A 23677-nucleotide genomic window follows, 5' to 3' on the forward strand; every position below is an offset into this window, starting at 1 on the left:
TGTGATGGGGGTGGGGTAGAGAGAGAGGGAGGCACAGAGTCCGAAGCAGGCTCCAGGCTCTGAGCTGTCAGCACAGAGCCCCACGCGGGGCTCGAACTCACAGACAGTGAGATCGTGACCTGAGCCCAATGGGACGCTCAACCGACTGAGCCACCCAGGTGCCCCAATGGCTGCTGGGCATCTTAAGCTTATAGCCAAAACTGAATGCGTCATCTCTACCTCTCCACCAAATAGTTTCTCCTTAGGCATTTCCCACTGCCCAAGCCAGAATCAGAGTTTCCCCTGACTCTTTCCTCTCCTTCATTTTCGGTATTCAGTCAAAAATCAACTCTTATTCAGCCTACCGCCTAATAATTTTTCAGGTTTTTTTCTCTTTTCCCAATAGCTCCATCATTTTCCCATTCTAAGTCACCCTAGTTACTCACCTGGGTTATTGAAACTGTCCTCTAACTTGCTTGCCTCCATTCCTTCCCCTAGGTCATTCTCTACAATGAAGTCCAAGTGTTTGAATGTGTTACTGCGGTCCTCTGAATCCTTGTGTATCACACTTCAGTGGCTTTCTGATGCTCTTGAGTTCAGGGATGGTTCATACAATCCTTCTTGTCTGTCTAGCATCCTTTTGTGTCACTCACACACCAAGGACCATCCACGTTGAACCGTATTACAAGCATTCATAATATAATTCTTTTAGCATCTCTCCCCTCTTCCAGAAACATTCTAAGCCATCTTCGTTGCCTGGTTAGCTTCCGTTCGTCACTTGAGTTTCAGCTTATCTATCACTTAACACCAGACATTTTTTTCGGAACCCATCTCATCTCCCAGGCTGGCTAGATATTCCTCCTGCCATGTAGTCCTGAGGTGTTATTTTCTCTAAAGTTGGATATCACATTTTAAGTTATAACCTGTTTGATTTTTCCCCCCACTAAACTGTAAGCCCCATGTGGCCAGAAGATATTTCTGTGTTGTTCATGCTGTATGAGTTATAAAAAATAATAGATGGAGAAACTGATATGGTCCACATAAAGCGAATAGTTCAATAGAAGAAACAGACATTAAGTAAATAAGCAAGCAGATTAAGTAAATAATAACACTTGATTGAGAAAAGTTCTATCAAGCCAAATTGAGTGTTTTAAAACAGACACCTAGAAGCACTGATGGGTTTATTCAGCGGGATAGCATAATGTGATACCTTTTAAAACTTTTAAAAATAGTTCTTTTTGCTACATTAAAAACAAAGAGAAACCAAAACAGTAGAAATAAAATCACCAAATAAAAGACTGTGGTACTCCTCCAGTTGGGAGTAATGGAAATAGAATGTTATTTATCTAATATTTCATCTTTTATTATTCAGAATGGAAAAAGCTCAGGTTAAAGCAAGATAACGATCTTCATGTACAGCTGAAAATAAAAAGAAACGTATAACTTTGGGGAAATCTTTGAACACCTGACAGGGTCAATTTGAGAGAAGTTAGTTCCCTTTCAAGTTTTCTTGTTCCTGGAATCCAAAGTCCTGTTTTTAAATCTAGGCACAAAGATACAACTCATTTCTGCTTATTTTCCATCTTCTCTCAGATAGGATCCAAATTTTGATGCTATGGTGCTTCTGTAAAGCCCCATAGAGGGACTAGCCCCCTCCAGCTGACCAGCTAGACTTCACAAAACACAGCAGCCCAGTGGCTGAGCGTGATGTCTGATGTCTCCCAGAAGAAAAAAAAAAAAATCTTGCAATAGACAAACAACGGTCATTCTGTGATATCCTTGTCACAAATATTCATGTAAGAATTGAAAGGGAAAGAGATCTGAGAAGGTCTGTAATTGTCAAATCCTTAGGGGAAAAAAGAGAAACAAGGAGGAAAAAAAATCATTTTTATTTGTCCCATGCACTATGTCTGCTTGCCATCAAAAGGATGAATGACAGAAAGGTCCTGACATCCAAGATGCCTGGGAAGGATAGACACCTACCGCTTTCACATCAGGCATTACAACAGGAGGTAGCTACAACCACATTTTTCAATATCTTTCAGTAATAGAATAAAACAAAAGCTATTTCCGTGCACAGAAAAAGCTATACTAAAGAAAATCTTGCCTGTTATTACATGACCCACCATCCTAACCATTTCAGTTATGTGATACACAAGTAGCTAATTTCTTTTTTTTTTTTAATTTTTTTTAACGTTTATTTTTGAGACAGAGAGAGACAGAGCGTGAACGGGGGAGGGGCAGAGAGAAAGAGGGAGACAGAATCGGAAGCAGGCTCCAGGCTCTGAGCCATCAGCCCAGAGCCCGACGCGGGGCTCGAACTCATGGACCGCGAGATCGTGACCTGAGCTGAAGTCGGACGCTTAACTGACTGAGCCACCCAGGCGCCCCCAAATAGTTAATTTCTAATTAACTTGCACAATGCTGAGGGCAATGAATCCCCCAGAAAGTATTTTCCTGATGCACATCTTCCTCCCGGCTATGTGGTATGACTAAAGTAACTCCCATAACGCAGAATTATGGCATGCGTGAAAACACTTGAAAATTTGGAGGATTAACCGCCTTTGTCTTCACTATTGACTTAAGGCAGACTCTTCTTACCAGTTTGGTGGCCCGGAGTTGCTGCTTGGGTGTAGCTACAGATGACTAACTGATCAGATCATTTAAAGATGGTATTTCACTAAGGAATTAATGCACAACATCAGTGCCCATTTCTAAGTAAAGCATTCTAGACATATGCCTTGTGCCTCTGTGGAAGTTTAAGCTCACTTAGATAAGAATCTTTCCCATTTGTCCTCTGAATTCCTCCAGATAAATGAATGGACTGATGCCTCCCCATCCTCAATACTATCCATCTGCTCATCAGAACCACCACCAGAATCCAGTTTCTAGACAGAGGTGAAGTCACAGCTGAATTCCTTCTGTGCTAATTTCATGGTTGGTGATGGCTCTTTTCCATTTATTTTGTGTATGTTGGAAAGTTTTGTCTCCCGATATCCAGTGTCCAAAGCAGCAAGCAGTTTGGTTTTTTGCTTTCTCCCTCTAATGAGGTCATTTTCCCCCCTTTTCTTTTCTCTCCTTTTCTAATTCTCTTCTAATTCACAGGGAGGCGACAGACACATCGGACTTCCAAGCTGTCATCTCACCTGATACAGCTGATGAGTGAGAATTACAGACTTGCCTGCAGGAGTTGAGAGCACATATATTTCCCTCATCATGCTCTAGAAACTCCTGGCACAGTCACCAACCAGTTGGTAGAAATTATCAGACTTTCACTTCACTAGCAATATGGCTTGGAAAATTGGAGTGTCGATTTCTAATTATGGTTGAGCAGGAGCTCATCTAAGACACTGTGGTCTTTATGTTGTTCATAAGACCATCTTGTAAAGAGAACCTTGTTTTGATAAATTAAGCATTCTCAGTGGAGCTCCAATAAACAAAGAAGTACATAACTACGGAACTACCAGGGAGCTTTATCCAATGACGTTGTCATTCAGATCCGGGGGTCTGAACGTCGTCCTTACCTCTCATTATCAATTTCCTCAAACTATTTCAAATTATTTATTTGTTAGAATGATAAAGTAAATGGAGCTTTTCTGTAATGAACGCAACTTTACATCTTGTTCCTAGGATTAATTGTTGATTAAAAAACTTGTTGCCATCTCCGTAATTCTTTTTTGTTCCATTATTATAGATACCCAGGAAATGCTTATCAAAGAGTTCTTGTGCTTTAGGAATAATTCCATGCCAGGTCTGACTAAGTCACAATGCTTAATAGAATGTATACAATCATCTAACTCATAAAAAGACACTGTTAACAAAATCCTTTATGCCTTTAACGCCAATCATACTCTTATATAACCAAGATCCAAGCTAGGGTCACCCTGACTCCTGAAGAAATAAATAATATTGCTGATCTTGTTGTACCACCCAGCAAGTTGGCCAGTCCCTAATTCCCTCCACTTTATCTAGTTTATGTGTAACTTTATGAGTTCGGTGCCTAACCATTCATCCTGAAACACTGATCTAGCAACCTGAAGCTGCCTTAATTAGAGTCCTAGACACTTTATATCCTTTAATTTTCAGTTCTGGCCATCCCCAGCCCTAGGAAATCAACTTTCTACAATTCAACTCTTAGCCCCCCACCTGAAAATAGAAGGCACAAAATCGTGCATATGAGAACCACCAAAACATTTACATCTTATTTACTGTAAACTACCTCACAGCAGCTTACAATGTTTTTAGGTTTATTTATGTATTTTTGAGAGAGACAGAGGGAGAGAGAAAGACAGCATGAGGAAGGGAGGAACAGAAAGAGAGAGAGAAAGAGAGCATGAGCAAGGGAGGAACAGAAAGAGAGAGAGAGAGAGATTGAGAGAGAGAGAGAGAGAGAGAGAGAGAGAGAGAGAGAGAGAATCCCAAGCAGGTTCCACACTGTCAACACAGAGCCTGATGTGGCACTCAAGCCCACCAACTGTGACGTCATGACCTGAGCCGAAATCAGGAGTTGATCGCTTAACCAACCGAGCCATCCAGGTGCCCCAGCAGCTCACAATTCTTTAATTGACTCTCTGTCGCTTCTTTCTCCAGCCCTGCTGAAATCATTTGCCTCAGTCCTCAGCCTCTCAGTCCACCCACCCAATCTGGGTCTTGCCTCCACATTGACTGGGAAGATAGATCCTGTGTCACAACATCCCTCCTCTACTCTTTCCTCCACTTCCTCTATGCCTATCCACTTCCGCCTCTAACTTTCTTGGTACTTTCAGGTTCCTACTGTTCTTCCACTCCCTTTTCAGAAAAAGAGGTGCCTTTCTCCTTGCCAAAATCATTCCCTCCATCTGTGCTAAGGGTACTTCACCTCTCCCATCTCTTCTGGCACCTTATTCCTTCAGATAAATTCTCTTTTCCAAATCTGTCTTTTCCTCTTCTCCTCTGCCTAGAAACATACTTACACTGTCCCCAATTTTACAGACTTTATTTCTTACTCTGATATGTCTTTGAACAGCCTACACGCAATATTATCTCCCCTCTTATATCCATTTTCTTATAAATAGTTAACTCCTCAAGCCTTTGCCCACTGTGCCGTAAGTGTTTCAATCTAAAGATTCTGTTGCCACATTTCATGGCTATTTCTCAATCCCCATCTTGATGCTTGTGGCACTTACCATTTTTTATCAGTCCTTTCAGCCCTTCCTCTTTCTTCAGCCCTGGGGACTTTCCTGTTCTTCTCCTACTTCACTACCCACTTCTTCTCTGTGGGTTTTCTTCATGGTGTCTTCTCTTCCCGCCACACCATAAATTAAGACGTACCATGAAGCTTAATCACTGACCTCCTGTTCTCTGTCAATTTTCCATCTATGTAAGTTTCTTCTTGGGGCTTTCTTGCCTTGGCCAACGGAACCATCATTCTCTCAGGAACTGACTATTTTAAACCCTGTTTGTCACTTTTCCAGAGTCACCAGCCCATAGTTGTCTGATGTCCTTTCAGGATGAATGCCTGGCACCTGCATGTTCATGTAACCACAGAGAGGGGGTGTTAATCAGGAATCTCGAATGTCATCGAAGCTTATAAATCTATTTCTTCGGCCATACTGCTCTCGTGTGTGCATCAGAGAATGCTTGGATATCCGAGCTAGAGGGGATGATGGGGGTTTTCTTGTCCGGCATTTCCATTTGAGAGGTGAAAAGGCAAAACCCACTCTCAGCAGAAAATCAGGGATGAGAACTCAGGATTCCTAGTGCCTCCCATGTGACTAGGTCAAGAAGTAACAGCCTGAATGAAAGGAATTTGTTTTCCTGACCCACTTCTGTAACTAACATTTCGTAACATTTGTAAAATCATTAACCTTCTCTGAATCTTATCTCCCACCCTCTCTGAAATAAGTGTTAAAAAAGAAGAAGAAGAAGAAGAAGAAATGTTAACACAGCAGCCTCTAATGTCCTTTTAATCATTAACTTTTCATTGATTCATGATTCTTTGGTACTTGCTGCAAGATATCACCTCAGGATCACAGTCAACAGTGTAAAGCCAGATGATTCATTTTCCTTTTCGGGGAAATGTCAGTTTCTCCTTAAGATTTTCGTGTCCTGGTCAACGGTACCATCGTTCTCTCAGGAATGGACTCTTCCAGACCCAATTTTGCTCTTTTCCAGATTCACTGGCCCATAGCGTTCGGATGTCCCTCCAGGATGAGTACCCGGCAGCAGCATATTTTTGTAACCATTAAGGAAGCTCTTATATTCCCTAGAAAGAGACTTGTTGAGCCCTATTTCCTTCATAGCAGAGGCTTGTCCTTAGAGCACCTTCTGCTCAGCCGGTTATTCCCACTCTACAGATCACCTGAGAGGCACTCATGACATACCTTGCCCAATGCCTCTACTGAACACCACCAGCCTCCCACCTGGGCTCTCTTTTTGTTGTTCGAGTGTGAGAAGACACAGGACTGCACGAAGCATCATCAGCTCACAGAGCCAGGCCCTGAGGCAGGCAGGCACAGCGGGAACTCTCTAAAACCAGCTGGCTGGCTCATTCTGAGCCCTAGGCCATCTCAGTTGTCCTGAGATGTGGCTTCCCCAAAAGTCGTCCAAATTCAAGGGAATTAATGCCCTGTAGGATGAACTTGGACCAATAAGAGATGAAAGAGAACAACTGGCCGGCTGAAAAAAAAAAAATGGACTCCGTTGTTCCTTTCCTGCCTCAGATAGTTGCAAGTCAAAGTGATTCCATACAGCCTGTCCAGAAAAGGCCCAGGTGACTGACCATTTGTTTTTCTTATAAAGCTGTGGCTTGCCCTCCCTCCTTATCTCTCTTTCTATTTCCCTTTCTTTTTCCTTCTCGAAGAATTCATGCACAAATAAAGTGTTACCAAGAAAGTTTTGCTTCATGCCTCTACTTCTAGGAAAACCAAACAGAGTCAGGAACTCGGTAAACTTCGGTCCCTTCCCCCGGCTCCAGTCAGTCAATTATTCACTAAGTTCTGCTTACTTTCCTGTAAATGCCATTCTCATTTACTCCTTCTTTTGCCCCTTCAGAGTCACCACCTTAGTTAGTCTCTGCCCTTACCACCTTTCACCTGGAATGCAGCAAAAGGTAGGTAACTTTCTGTATCAGCCAGACTTCCCCAGAGAAACAGAGCCAAAAAGGTACGCAGTTCTAGTCTGAAGGCTGGCAGGCTCAAGACCCAGGAAGAGGAGATATTTCAGTTGGAGTACAAAGGCAGGAAAAACCAATGTCCCAGCTGGAAGCAGTCAGGATGGAGCAAATTTCCTCAGAGGGTCAGCTTTTTTTTTTTTTTTTTTTCTATTCAGACCTTCAGCTGATTAGATGCAGCCCACCCACGTGAGGGAAAGCCTCTACTTCAGTCAGTCTGCCAATTCAAATGTTAATCTCATCCAGAAACATCTTCACAGACACACCCAAAAGAATGTTCGGCCAAATGTTTGGGCATCCTGCGGTCTCGCCAAGTTGATACATAAAATTAACCACCACACTCATATTTCCCCCTTTGGTCTCTGATCCTCCAAATCCACTGTATACTCTAGCTAGTTTAATCTTCTCAGAAAAAGTCATCTCCCTCTTTGCAATAGACTTTAACGTCTCCTCATGATTTTTAGTATAATGTTCAAGTGTCTTTCCCTGGGATAATAGATTCTTCATTTTATTTCTCTTATTAATTGACACAAACTATCCCCTATCATTCCTGTATGTTTATTCTCTGTTCCAAAGATACTCATTGGGTACTCATTTTTATCTCATAAACAGGCTATACCTCGATACATCAATCTTTCTTCTCCATGTTTTTCCCCACTATTTTATATAACTTCTTCCAGAATGTATACTCCACCAGGGCAGAGAGCTTATCTGTCTCGTGTCCCCTTACACGATGCTTAGCACTAATAGTGTGTTGGATAATGACCAGACCCTCTGCCTTGAAACCTTGTGTGGGCCCAAAGCAGAGGGAAATAACACATGGGAAAAATGTAACCGTGGCATAGCTCTGATTTCCCTCTGCTGCTATGGGATTACCCTGAAATGCTGAGATAGCTCCCTATAACCTGTAACATTGCACATCTGCCTTGGATTTCTTCTTCCCTGCGTGCTGAAAATCGGAAGCCTCTCTCTGGAGGAACTAAGCAGATATAAGACAGCCTAGACTACTCACTTCTATTCGTGGTCTCGTGCCAACATTTACCATGCTTGTCTGCTGACATGGTAGCGACTTGAAGTAAAGCCTAACTAAAGTAAGCCTAGGTAGTCATTTTTATCAGGTTTCAAACACGGACCAAACTACATGGTCTGCAATATTTCCAACAAGTAACCAATAAATACTTATTTAAATGAAGGAGGGAAGGTGAATGACCGAAGCCCTCATTTTCTCTGAAGGAACAATTCAAATCTTACCTTCTTCCGGAAAGCGTTCCCAAGTGCTTTTTATTGTACACTAAAATGAGCTCTCCTACGTGCATTTGGCAGTTTTGTGTGGAGCCCTCATTTGGTTCTTAATGATTGGCTTCCTTGCATTGAAATTGAAATTTCTGGAAGTATATGTCTTGTTATGCAATTATATACCATAAGCTCTTTGAAGAATTTGTAGCCGTGTTCTAGATCTCTTTGTTTCCCGGAGTTGACATAACATTTGCACAAAGTAGTATTCAAATGTTCTTCTTTTTTCCTCTCTCTTTCTATTCTTTTTTTTTTTCTTAGTAATACCATGTAATCGTCCTGGGGTTTATGAATAGTGGAAAGATGATGCCTGCATAAATTCCATTTCTGAACTTCCATAAGGGCAAATTTGGTCTATCATTTTTTGGTTTATTTTTTGTCTATTTGGTTTATTTTTATTTTTGTTAGACTCTGCAGAACTATATGTAAGACTTGTAAATAAGTTGGTAAAGTAAGGTTGGTTGAATTATAAAGGATGGGGAAAAAAAATAGGCTGTTAAGAAATGTTGATTCCTTTCATATCATCCAAGAAGAGATTATTACCAAATAGAGAGATATCTAACAAAAACTTTAACCATAAGCAGGCAAGGGAGTTATGAATGATTTTAATTCTTTAAATTTTATAACTGTTTTGTTATGTCTATAATTTAACAAATATATCCCTTAGAGTCAAAAGATATTGAATGTTATTGTCAAAAGAGGGAAGCATTTAAATGGATTTCTACTATGTGTCTTCAACTTCTACTCTGTAGATCTACCTTAAAGCTATAAAAGAATCAAGGAGGGGCGCCTGGGTGGCGCAGTCGGTTAAGCGTCCGACTTCAGCCAGGTCACGATCTCGCGGTCCATGAGTTTGAGCCCCGCGTCAGGCTCTGGGCTGATGGCTCGGAGCCTGGAGCCTGTTTCCGATTCTGTGTCTCCCTCTCTCTCTGCCCCTCCCCCGTTCATGCTCTGTCTCTCTCTGTCCCAAAAATAAAAAATTAAAAAAAAAAGAATCAAGGAATCAGCATTCTTGCTTCTGGTCCCAGCATTGCTATGACTAAAATAAACATCTGGAGACCATGTTCTTTTCTTACTTGAAAAAAACTGAGTAATTTCATTTCCCACACCCTAGCAATTCAATTTTATTTTTCTTCTTTAGGATGATGTGGTAAGGCCCATAATGCTTACTATGACTGTGTTCTTCACCCTCAGTTCCTATTAGTTCTAAAATATTGAATTTGATTTTTGAAAGTAAGAATCGGGAAGAATAATTTGGAAATTTTCTGATAAGGAGTCACCTTCCTACAGCAACGTAGAATAATTAGTTGTCATAATTTCTTACCATCATATTATTTGGAAGCAAGAATTACTTAATATTGAAGGCCATCAATGAGTTTTCACTGCAGCTCTGTCTTAGGAAAAAAACAAAAAACAAAAAACTTTCCAGTCTTCTTTGTAGTGATACCATCAAAGACCTGTGAATTAGTATTAAAGTATCTAAGGCCTTAGGGTCCTGGGAGCCAATTGATGATTCACGGTCTATAAAAAACAGATGGTACTAATAAAACATCATTTCCTTGGAGATGTACAAACTGAGACAACACATGGTCAGGATGAACCAGAATTAAGCATGGGCAGGGGGGATAAGGGTTCACAGCTCCCATAGAAACAATGGGATTTTCTAACCCAATCCTCTGTCCTGAATGAATTGTCAAAGGTTCATATCAAACCTGTGAAGGACTTCAAAGTTATGAAACAGTATGCATGTTATTAAGGGCAGCATGAGTAAGACTAACTGGAATTGCTCATCAGAGCTAAATAGAAAGTCAACATTTATCATTCTCTCAGTGTCATAGGCAGAACGATGTCCATATACTAACTCAAAGATGTCTACATACTAATCCCCAGATCCTGTATTATCTTACATGGCAAGGGATTATTAAACTTGAAGATGGAATTGAGGTTGCTAATAGGTTGACTTTGAGATAGGAGACTATCCTGTATTATCTGGGTGGGTCCAAGGAGTGAACAAGGGAGTCAGAATAGTCAGTGTCAGAGTTATGTGATCCGAGACAAGCTCCGCTGGCTATCGGTGGCTTTGAAGGTGGAAGACAGCCAGGAGCCAAGAAATTCAGGTGGAAAAGCAAGAAAATGAATTCTCTCCGAAAGCCTCCACAAAAGGAACAAAGCCCCATCGGTCCATTAACTAGCCCAGTTGAGACCCATTTTGACCCCAATCTTTGGAACTGTAACATAATAAATATTTTAAACCACTAAGTTTGTGGCAATTTGTTACAACAGCAATAAGAAATGAATATAATCAGCAAATGGTTTAAATCCCTGAATCCTTTTGTTTGAATACATACTTCTTATTTACTACTACATAGCAGTTTAACTCAGTTTATATATTCATCTATAAACATCCCTATACTTGCTTAAGGACAGGGACCATGATTTATTTGATTTTTTGCCCGTAACAACCTCCTCATATTTTTTCGTTCTGAGAAGTTAAATAAGTTGGTAGTTTTTTGCTTACTTCACGTGGCAATAATGTGCTATCAGTCAGCCGACAGTCATGAACAGCCCCATCCTTACGGTACTTGGGAATCTGTGCAGGAGAATTTCATTGTAATAATGCATCTCCAGCATTATCTCATGTCTCTCTGGATGTTCCTCTAATCGTGAAATTTTAGAGATGGAAATGTTAAATTGTGTCCATTGCCCTGATCTTAGATGAGTGCTAAGGCACAGATTGATAACTTTCTCTATCCAGTATTAGTGAATCCTGTGTTCGATCTTGAATCAGTCCTCTTTCCAAAACAAAATGCCGATTCTCTACATTCCAACTTGTCTTGAATGGCAAGTGAGAGAATACGAACAATGTTTCATATTCCCACAGCAAACTATCAAAGTAAACCTAAGGAATAGTAGTTAAAGCATAACCATTTCATCAAAAAGGAGCACCCTGTTTGGAGGTCTTGCTGAAGAGGCAATCTTATGAGTGTGGAATGGTTAACTACCACTTGCCTAGAGTAAGTATTTCTACAAACAAGAAGTAAAAAGATATCATATGCAACTTAGTTATATATAACAAATCATCCTCCAGGTTATTTAAAAAGTGTTTACTTTCAAAACTAAACCCTTATGCTCCTTTTTCTGATTCAATCCCCAAGCTGTAGAAAAGCAGACATTAACTTCAACCATCTGGCCACTCACCAGGGCACTATGTGAAAAGACAACAGGCTGTCCAAACTTACCATTTAAAAAAAAAATCTTTGCGGGGCGCCTGGGTGGCGCAGTCGGTTGAGCGTCCGACTTCAGCCAGGTCACGATCTCGCGGTCCCTGAGTTCGAGCCCCGCGTCGGGCTCTGGGCTGATGGCTCGGAGCCTGGAGCCTGTTTCCGATTCTGTGTCTCCCTCTCTCTCTGCCCCTCCCCCGTTCATGCTCTGTCTCTCTCTGTCCCCAAAATAAAATAAAACGTTGAAAACAAAAATAAAAAAAATCTTTGGATGAAGTGTTGTAGTCAACCTCAAATAGAACTTTCTCATACTGGATATTTGTAGTCAATCTTGAACTCAATTTTCTGTTCTTTGGCTGGGTCAGGAAGAACAAAACACATTCACGAGGTGTTTTGTGAGGTTGAAGATTCTTTTCTACAAACAACACAAAATAAAAATGTGCAGCGGTCTTAGAATGTTATCATCAACTTGAAATTTATACACATTTTCGCTCTCCTTCCCTCTTACCTTCTGTGATCCCTTCTCTATTGGTTGCTTCTGCCTCTTCTCTTTTCACCCTTCTCCCTGTTTCATTACTGACAAAGTCTGAAGAGGGGTGAACTGACAGACGTTGTGCCTTTAATAGTCAACAAATACCAGCAAACTAACTTGACCTTGGAATATGGCGAAATGGAAGAAGATGGACGTTTGAAAAGTTGTGTTTGTTTTGCTGCATGGAAGAAGATTGGTTTTGGTTTTGGCTTTTAATAAAATTTCTAGAGATTTTTGCCCCCTCCTCCACATCTTCACCGTCAGGATGTTCTTGCTTTATGTATACAGAACTAGTTACCTCGCATGGCTTATTTTATTATTATTGCTCTCATGTTCCATATCGTCATTAACTGGTGCCTTCTACTGATGACTTCTCTTTTAAACGTAGCAGGCAATATTTCACTACGATATTTTCATCACGTCTATTCATTGCGATGGTTTAATGATGTCAAAAACAAAACAAATTCCACCTGATTTCGGATAGGCAGCAAATGTATAGCTTGTAGGAAAAATCAAGGTATTTGGAATCAATTCAATAGGGGAAGAGGCAATCCTCCATAAGTTAAAATAAAGGTATCATGCTTTGGAGTCACCAAGGTCACCCAGTCAAACTATATTAGTTTGTAATTTTAAAACACTGAAGCCTATAAAATTTAAATGAGGAGCTTAAAGCTGCAAAATTAGTTGCAGGCACAAATGGAACTGAACTCTGTCCTCCTTCCTCTCAGACCAGTGGAATGTTAATCACAGAATATTAATCATAGCCTCTGCTGCTGTGAAGCAGAAACAAGTGTTCTTGGTTTCACAGAGTACTGGGAATAGAAAGGTAGAATTTCAGTCCCCTGGAATGTAACTCCAGAGGAATCGTATATGTCACGGCACTGGCCACAGTTTTATTTAATTTTGAGTGTCACAGTAACCCAGGGAAACCCTTTTAAATAATCTTAAAGGCATGCAAATCCCACCCTCCATTGTTGGGGGGGTGGGGGAACCAAATGACTTTTGAGCGTTTCAAAATGTGGCCTGGTTATTTAAAGAGCATAAAAACATAACGGAACAAAAACAAACCACCAAAAAACTTGAAGCCACATAGAAGGCCACGAAACCGGTATCCTGTAGCTAGCAGCATTCATGTTAGAATCTTCCGATGACCTTGTTGGGCCAGATATAGTGCCCTGCAGGAAACGAGTTTCTTCGTTCTTCAGTCCATCTGTGACAAGTGCTCATGTACCTAAAGACTGGACTCCATCGGGGGTCTTCCTGTGACTTGTCATCTAGAGTACCCGAAAACATTATAGATGGTTACACAAGCTATGCTCCTGGCTATGTAGAGCCCAGATAGAAGATCACTTTATATGCATTCGTATGCAAATAAAAGAACAGAAGGGAGCACACCTGACTCTGACCTCTTGTGACCCCTGGCACAGGACTCTGTCTGACAATGGCATAAAGCAGGGAGCATCATTTTTTTTTCCTAGGAAGTGTCAGAAAATCAATACTCTAGGCTTTGCAGGCCATATTGTCTCTGTCAAAACTACTCAGCTCTGCTGATGTAGTGTGAAAGAAGCCATAGACAATAAGTGAAGGCATGAGTGTGTCAGTGTTCCAATAAAACTTTATTTATGAACCTGAAACTTGAATTTTAAATCATTTTCTTATGCCGTGAAATAGTCATCTTTCGATTTTTTTTTAACTTTTTTAAAATATAAACACAAATCCTAGCTCCAAGACCATTCAAAACGAGGGACATTTTGTTAAATATTTGGTAATTATTCTCTGTTATATATCCCAAATGTCTCTAATTCATGCTGCAACGATTCCAAATCATTCTAAACTCCTTTGTGTTTTGAGTATGCATAAGCATTTGGGTGAGGTCCAGATACTTATATTCTGGAGCAATAGAGTATAAAATCAAGAAGTAACTCCTTAGGCCTGGACGTCTGAGATTCAGTGGATAAATTCAAGTCTAACTTCAGAGTTTGGTGATGTGCTGGGACAATTAAACACATGTGGCTGACTTTTTCAGAGGGGAGTATTCTGAAGAATCACCCTTGGGGTGCATTTTCTGGCTCTAACCAACCCTTCCTCGCAACAAAGTTTACTGCTTTAGTAAATCCTAATCATATATAGTGTGCGGCAGATAAAAGAAGAAAATGAGTGGAGGTACAGCAATGCTAAAGTTAACATATTATCACTTGCAAGTTCCTGAAGGGGGTTAATCATTTACATTTGGTGTAAAGAACTTTTACATGGAATGTTAAATAGCAATCCCCCCCAAAAAATTCTGTTTGAGATGATTAGAGTATAGTTTGCTATTTTATTTATTCTTTTTTTCCCACCAGTTGACCGTCACAAGTGGAAAAATGAACATAAAATCTAAGTTTTGTTTATTCTTTGACCTTCTGAAGTGTGAGCTTTAAATGTTTCTTCCAATTTAGATCTAATTGAATACCTAATCTAATTGGTCAGGCACCTACTCACTGCAGATACAAAGGTGAATAAGGCATCATTCCGCTCTGAGTTGCCCAAAATCTATGTCGAAGGCACTCACACCTTGTTTCAGTCATGCCAATATGAATTGAGCTGGCTGACAGCTGTCCCTCTCTGGTTCAACTAGTCCCAACCCCTATATCCTCAGGATTTCTCCAGGGCTCCATGAATTACTTTCCCCAGTGTCTCCTACTCTGTATGAAACTCTCATGAATTCCCAAAGCCCATGTCAAAAGAAGGAAGACTCAGCTGGGAAAGAGTCCAGGGAACCTAGGACCAATTCTAAGCTAATTACTTATGACCCACTTCCTGTGTGTTTCCTAAGCGCCAAAATAACACTCTAAGAGGAGAGAACACAGAGCAGGTGTTAAGACACCAAATAAAGAAATATTACTAGTCAGCAACTGTTACCTGAAAGTGCTTATTTATGCAAGTAGAGGATGGGTTTGACCTACTTGACTCATTTCAAGGTAGGCAAGCCTTTATTAGAGTTCTAATAAGGCTCCCATTGAAATCGTTCCCTGAACTGAAACACATAAAGGAAAAAGACTTAGCTCCAGGAGACTCAACTTGCTAGATTTTCTGAGCAAGGTCTATTTTAATTTTTCCCTCATGGCAACTAGAGTGCTGGGCCCCAGCAGGAGCCCAAGGACTTTACTTTTGAAGTATAAAATTTTTCCTTGCTCTGAAGGAACATGTAGCTTTCCAGCAGTCGCAGAAGGTAAACTTTCCCTCCTTCACTCTCCCTGGAGCAAACCCTGAACTCAAAAGGAAAAAAAATAACCCGTTATTTTCTAACTTGGTAGTATGTTTGCTTCTTTCAAAGGCACAGTAAATCCTTAGGAGAAATAGATATTACTTTATTAAAACGTGGGTACGGTCAGGTTTAGGTAGAAGTGTCAAGTAGAAATACTTTCGGCATTGTCCTAGCTTTTGCTCTGGGCTTTTTCATCCATTTTGGCAACCTTTTCCTCTAAAGCTTAATGCTTCGTGCTTTTATCGCACCCCACAAAGGACTGCCAACCCTTACGACAAAGATGGCCATTGGTGGGCAACATGGACCTGAAAGTGAAACTTGACCTTGTACTTAATCTATCCTGGAAAGAAAAAAAAATAAACAAATGCTAAAAATACCTAGAAATGCAGAAAAAAAACTATTAACAGACATTCTTAAAATACAAAGCTAACCTATGAAAAAAGGAAGAGAAATCACCAGCAACCAGAAACAAGGAGGAAAAAGGAAACTAAAATCATAAATGAAATGGCCTGGTGGTCCTTATTGTTCTAAATTTCTTGTATTGTTTAAGGATTAACTTTGTGTTCAGTCAGCTATCTGTATGGAAAATTTAAAGGTAATCACTAAATGAGCTAAAATGAGTTATGCATCTTCTAACCAGAGAAATTGAATGTAAAAAGCCCATTATTCCATGAGCAGTAAAGAAAGAAGAAAAAAGACATATATATTTTTTAATTTTTATTTTTAACGTTTATTTATTTTTGAGACAGAGAGAGACAAAGCATGAACGGGGGAGGGTCAGAGAGGGAGGCACAGAATCTGAAACAGGCTCCAGGCTCTGAGCGGTCAGCACAGAGCCCTACGTGGGGCTCGAACTCAACGCGAGATCACGCGAGATCATGACATGAGCCGAAGTCGGCCGCTTAACCGACTGAGCCACCCAGGCGCCCCGAAAAAAGGCATATTTTTTAAAGTATACATTTAAAGAAGAAAATTCAGTGTATCTGCAGAATCATAAAAGTTAACAGACTAAATTTGTCAGTTAACGGACGAAGATTTTCAATTAGAATTTTCTTTAAAGCCAGGTGCATGCTGTTTCTAAAAGCTACATATAAACAAAAGAATCAGAAAAATTAAAACTAGAGCATAGAAAAAGGTATACATGACACACATTAAAAAAAGATGTACTAACTAAAAAAAAGCTAAAATAGTTATGTTTTTCTTTTATTTTTTAAAATTTACATCCAAATAGCATATAGTGCAACAAGGATTTCAGGAGTAGATTCCTTAGTGCCACTGACCCATTTAGCCCATCCCCCCCTCCCACAACCCCTCCGGTAACCCTCAGTTTGTTCTCCATATTTATGAGTCTCTTCTGTTTTGTCCCCCTCCCTGTTTTTATATTATTTTTGTTTTCCCTTCCCTTATGACTTCACTCATATGAGGACTTTAAGAGATAAAATAGTTATTTTAATGTCAAACAAAACAGATATTAAGACAAAATGTTTTTGGAGGGTAAAATGTCATGTGAAGATACATGACATTCACATGAAAAGCAAATCTTAGAGACTTTTTGAAGAAAATATAGATTATGTATGAAACCTCCACATCAGGAGGAATTCCCTAAACAAAGAAATCAATTAAAAAATGATACATCAGGGGCGTCTGGGTGGCTCGTCCGTTAAGCATCTGACTTTGGCTCAGGTCATGATCTCACGGTTTGTGAGTTCGAGCCCCGTGTCAGGCTTTATGCTGGCAGCTTAGAGCCTGGAGCCTGCTTCGGATTCTGTGTCTCCCTCTCTCTCTGTCCCTCATCCACTCATGTTCTGTCTCTCTCTCTCAAAATAAAATAAAATAAAATAAAATAAAATAAAATAAAATAAAATAAAATAAACATTAAAAAATGATACATTAAAGAGGCTCCTTAGTAGCTTAGTGGTTAACTTCCTGACTCTTGATTTCAGCTCAGGTCATGATGTCACAGTCATGGGATCCAGCCCTGCATTGGGGCTCTGTGCTGACAGTGCAGAGCCTGCTTGGAATTCTCTCTCTCTCTCCCTCCTCTCTCTCTCTCTCTCTCTCTCAAATAAATAAATGTAAAAAAAAAAATGATACATTAAAAAATTCATCTCTAAAATTTTCCCATTATAGAATTAAAAGAAAAGCCAAAGACTAGGAGAAGATGTTTGTGAACAGCAAAAGATTAGTATACTTAAATATAAAGAAATCAATAAGAAAAAGGAAATAATTTAATGGAAACATGTACAGACAATATTTATATGGAATTCAAAAAATAGAAACCTGAAGCTCAACTAATAAACATATGAAAAAATACACTCAACTACTGTATCTTGGCATACTATTTAGCAATCATGCTTTTTGGTATTTACCCAAAGAAGTTGTAAATTTGTGTCTACACAAAAACTTGCAGAGATGCTTTATAACAGATTCATTCATAGTTGCCAAAATTTGGAAGGAACCAAGATCCCCGTCAGTAGGTTTATGAATAAATAAATTGTGTTACACACAGAAGGAATATTACTGAGCACTACAAAGAAATGAGCTATCAAACCATGAAATGATGAGGAGGAAACTTAAAAGCATATTACTAAGTGAAAAAAGCCAATCTGAGAAGGCTCTGTACTATATGATTCCAGCTATATGACATTGAAGAAAAGGCAAATCCGTGGAAACAGTGAAAAGATCAGGTTGCCAGGGGTTGGGAGTAAGAGGCTGAATAGGCAAGGATTTTTAGAGCAGTGGAAATACTCTGTATGATACTATAATGATGGATGCATGTCATAATACATTTGTCCAAACCCATAGGATGTATAATATCAGGAGTAATCCTAATGTAAACCATGCATTTGGGGTGATTTTGATGTGTCAGTGTAGGTTCATCAGTCCTAACAAATGTACCTCTCTGGGAGATGATATTGACAATGGGGAGCCTTTACATGTGTACGGGTAAGGGATATATGGGAAATCTCTGTATCTTCTGCTCAAATTTTTGGAAACCTCTAACTGCCCTAAAAAAGTCTTTAGAAAATATATCTGTATAGACACTGCCTAGAAATAAAAGTACAAATTACAACCACTATAGCATTTCGCAGTCCTCTCTAGAATGGCAATTGTTGAAAATCCTGACAATGCCAAGTGTTACCAAAAAATGTGGAATTACAGAGCTCTTATCTGATGCCGGTTGAAGAATACCTGGGAAAAAAAGATTTTAAGTCCAATTTGTCAAAATCTAGTTAGTCTGGAAATGCAATGCACCCTATAACTGAGGAAATTCCACCCAGGAAATATCTCCCACAGGTGCTCTTAGAACTGTGCACAGGAATCACGGAAAGGAAAGCTTGTATCAGCAGTGAGTGTAATAGCAAGGAGTTGGAAACGAGCTAAATGTCCAACAATGGAATGGATTAATATATTTAATTTTGGTGCGTGTGACTGTTCACCAGTAAAACAACAGTAAAACAGTGAAACAAATGGTCTAGTCCTTCAGGTATCAGTATGGTTCAGTCTTACAAACACAGTATCAGGTTACAGAAAAAATGCAATACAATTTCATTTAAATAAAGTTTAAAGATGTACAAAATTGTTATACATTTTTAGCGATACTTACTGATGTCATGATGCAACTCGGAAGGGGGAAACACAAACCACCTTGGCAGTATTGATAAGGTATTGCTTCCCAAGCTGGATGATCAGGACATGGGAATTCACTGTATTATTTTCTATACTGTTTGGCATGTTTTATTTCGTATTATTAACTTTCTCTCCGTTATATATGTTGATATATCCAAAATATTTATGCATACATACTTATTATTTTCATAATTTTTCTTTTAAATAAATGAAATTTTAAAAGGTCAACATTCTGATTTAAGTGTCATCGCTACATGTTTAAACCAGAGAAGGTTTCTGGCAACGGAACATGGAAATAAAACCTCCCTAACCTTTAAATGATACTGCTCATTTTCTCTATCTTTCGGATTTGCCGTCAGAGACAAATCTGGACACCTGATTCTTAGTTTTCCACAGTGCACTTATAATTACTACCAAACCTGTTATACTGAGGGGTTCAAAATGCACTGCCTAAAGCTTATTACTTAGTGACTTACTTTCTAAATCATTTGCTCCAATGGATCCTCTGAGAGTCAAGAACACTTTTCAAAAAATGAGATACTCAGGAATTCTCTGCTTGACCACTGGCTCCAGCCTGAGCCAATCCTTCCGATCTTTCTCTTCTCTCTCTTAATAGGAACTACATAGCCCTGGTTGCCATGTGGTCCTTCTCCACGATGTCAGTCATCAGCTCACTCGCCTTACATTTTACTGTGAGGTCTCTAGGAGCACGCTGAGTACCGGATGCTTGCTGGCTGTTCTAGTCCGTACCGGGCCAGAAAAATTCATCATAATTCACTGAAACATACAGGGGAATTCAAGCTGTTATTTTTCCTAGGAGATGTCCTATAAATGATAATCTCTTTTTCCAATAAAGTTTTTTAAGTGGAGGTTTCTTTCTTTCTTTTTTTTTTTTTCCCTGATTCAAGCATATTATGTTTCGATGAGTCATTCGGTCATTAGCAGTCCGTATTTTCTGAACTGAACTGCACGGTGAAACAGCCCATGCAAACCTAGTTAGTACAGCTGGGATTTGTAGGTGCATAATGGCACTCTCTGATGTCTCACTGTAGCATTATTATGTCATATTCTTCTATGCTGGAGGGCGAAAGTAACTTAGGTATTTTACTCTTTTTCATGATCAGGAAAATGGCAATGAGCCAGTTCTGTTAAGACACCTGAATCTCTTACAAGTTTCCCAATTAATCCGAAGGAACAAGTTCGCCATGTGTGCAGATATTTAGCTGTTGTTGTGACTGGGCTTGGACAACTGTGTAGCTGTGTTTGCAACGTTTGAAAAAAGTATGGCATGTTCATAGAATGGACTAGCAGGCACCCATTTAAAATTACGTTTGAAAATAATATATACTAGTATGGAAATATATTCACAACAGACTAAGGGAAAGAAGTAGACCTCAAAGCAATATAATCTGGTTTTATATTTACAAATAGCAATAATATGAAGTCAAAGAGACTTTTAAAATGGAGATGAGTAATTACCCCTGTGCTGTCGAAATTACAAACAACCTTTCTCTTAACTTTTCCTTATCTGTATCTTTCAGTCATGTCCGAACAATTATATAGTATCTATGTAATAATAAACAAAGAAAGAAAGAAAAGAAATCCACCGGATTTAAAGCCACTTAAATTAAAATATGAAATGACAGATTTAACCAGAAATCAAGCTTTGGTTTTTAAAGAGGGAAAAACGCTTCCAAAACCGTGAAACTTCAATGTTATTTCTGCGTTGAATACATGAGAAAATGATTGCTGGTAGCTGAAAGCCAAATCACAAGCAAATTCTGTCAGCCTTTTGCAAAAGTAACATCAAGCCAGAGCCAGCTAAAGAAGGACTAGGAGAAATTAATCCTATGAGGAGCTGCTAATTAATTTAAGGACCAAACTTCCTTATCAGTGAAAATTACCAACCAGCCAGAAAAAGGTGAATCCAAAGACTTTGGCAAATTGCTTCAGCTGTTATCATGGGATTGGACCCTCGGGCATGCCTGAGATAAGGGTGGAGCCTTGGGCCTGAGTAAGAAGGGTGATGTGTCTCTTAGTCGTATAGAATTATTTGCATTCATTTTTAGTTCCTTGAGAATACATGGCCTGGGGCTCTGGGTGGCTCAGTCCATTAAAGGTCTGACTGGCACAGGTCAGGACCTCATGGTTCCTGAGTTCCAGCCCCGCTTCAGTCTCTGTGCTGACAGCTCAGAGCTTGGAGCCCGCTTCAGATTCTGTGTCTCCCTCTCTCTTTCTGTCCCTCCCCGGCTCATACTCTGTCTCTGTCTCAAAAAAAAAAAAAAAAAAACACTAAAAAAAAAAAAAAAAAAAAAACTTTAATAAAAATAAAAAAGAATACATGACCTTATCCAATGTACTCCATTACACGTGTTAAAAATATTTATTATTAAAGTGATGAATCGCTAAATTCTACACCTGAAATTAACATTACCCCGTATGTTAATTAACTGAAATTTAAATAAAAACTTGAAAAAGGAAAAAAAATTATTATATTTTTTTTAATTTCTTGGAATAAATGTTTCCCTCAGTGGGAAGAGGTGAAGAATTCTTTGCAATAGTGGTTTGTGGGCACCTGGGTGTCTCAGTAGGTTAAACCTCTGACTCTTGATTTCTGCTTAGGTGATGATCCCAGAGTCATGGGATGGAGCACGCACCACTCCACTCAGTGTGGCGCCTTCTTAAGATTCTCTCTCCCTCTCTAGAAATAAAAATAAGTAAATAAATAAATAAATAAATAAATAGACTAATGGTTTGATATCAAAATGATGTGACATTTATGAAAATGAGGTTTGCCTTTCTTCTAGCACTTTTTTATTAATAGCACAGTCATCTAGGCATCTTGGAGTAGTATTAAAGTCTTTACATATAAATATACTACTAGAATTATTTTTGAAATCTCTTTTTTTTTTTGAAATCTGATCTTTCCTCAATTAGCTTTTGCAGTTTCTACTATAATAGTTTCTGGAAAGCCTCGAAGCTTCCAGTCACTCACCTTTGTTGGAGAAAATTTTGAAACACAAAACACCAATAGGATCACGTCCCTCCCACCAAGTGTGCTTTTGAAAGAATTCATTGGTTTCCCACTGTTACACCGGAAATTCTTAACCTTGCAGTGAGGTTGCAGATGTACTCACGCTACATACAGATACAGAAAAGAAAAGAAAGAAAAGAAAAGAAAAGAAAAGAAAAGAAAAGAAAAGAAAAGAAAAAGAGAAGGGAAGGGAAGGGAAGGGAAGGGAAGGGAAGGGAAGGGAAGGAAGAGGAAAGACAAGAAAAGACAAGAAAAGAACAGAGAAAAGAAAAGAAAAGAAAAGAAAAGAAAAGAAAAGAGAAGAGACAAAACCACTTTGTTTCCTAATAATTGATCTGGTATTACTCAAAAGCTCTCATCCTAAAGGGCAGTAAAAGGAAAAGAATCTGAAAAGTCAAATGAGGGGAAATTTTGGAGCATGCCCATTTACACAGGTTCAGACTGTTTGGATGAGTCAACGAAATGCTAAACCTGAGTTCTATCTCCTGTCTTAACCTTCCTCCCAGGCAACAATCAAGCTTATGGAGAAGTAGAGGTAACCCACGATATTCTGGGGGAAGTAGAGGGGAGTGGAAGATAGTAAGGGGCTAAGGTTATCTGAAACTCCTCAAGATTCTTTGGATCCTGGCTGGTCTGGGCCATGAAGTGGCTTTTCTGGGACCCTCCTCCTTGTCCCCCTGCTCCTCTGCCCCAGCATTGGAAATGCTACTGATCTTATTGACCACTTTTACAGGTTTTTTGCTAGCCTCAATCCCCATACACTCAGTCCCCATATACTGTATCATCCTTTCTCCATTCTGGGCTCACCAGGCTCCCCAGCTCACTTAGCACTATCTCGTACTCTTAACATAGTATATGGATACTTCTGTGTCCCTTGCATGTCACATCCCACCCCCAGGCAGATGGGTGCCCTAGGCTGACATGTACACATGACATGACATGACATGACATGTCATGATGTGTACCTGAAAGGGTTAAAGAGAAAGGTGCATTAATATTTTCCAAATTAGATCAATATATGATGTGTTCCCAGTCTACTCCTCCGGTCTCATCTGGCTGCATATAATTGTGGCCACACAGACATTTTGTTACTGTTTTTCCAACTTCCACTGCCTGTCAAAATGGAGTAAAGAATAACACGGACCAGCTTTACCCTCCCACCTTAAACAACCACAAAAATAGGTAAGATACGAAGCACTGGTTTACAGACATTGGACAACCAGAAACACCGGACTGTCATCCCTGAGAGAGAGGAAGCAAAGAAGGAGAGCCCTACATTTGTCCCAGCTTACTGCCTGGAGAGTTTCCAGGATGCAGCCCAGAGAGAAAGAGCCCAAAAGTTTCTCGGGTGCCCTGAGTGGACGAGGTGGAGCTGAGAGCTCTAGGTGGCCAAGGCAGCTGTATGGGAGAGGAATGACTTACACAGAGAGACAGCTCCAGAGATCTAGAGGACCTTCCTTAAGTCTTCAGCTGAGTACCGATTAGCACATGTATGTGAAGAAACTACCGATAACTAGAGAAAGAAACACACAGAAAGAGCAGACACCACCCCTGGGGCTCACCCAAAGCTGGGAAGGGGTCACGTGCCCAC

This window comes from Felis catus, chromosome B1, assembly GCF_018350175.1.
Source record: "Felis catus isolate Fca126 chromosome B1, F.catus_Fca126_mat1.0, whole genome shotgun sequence".
NCBI classification, from domain to species: domain Eukaryota; kingdom Metazoa; phylum Chordata; class Mammalia; order Carnivora; family Felidae; genus Felis; species Felis catus.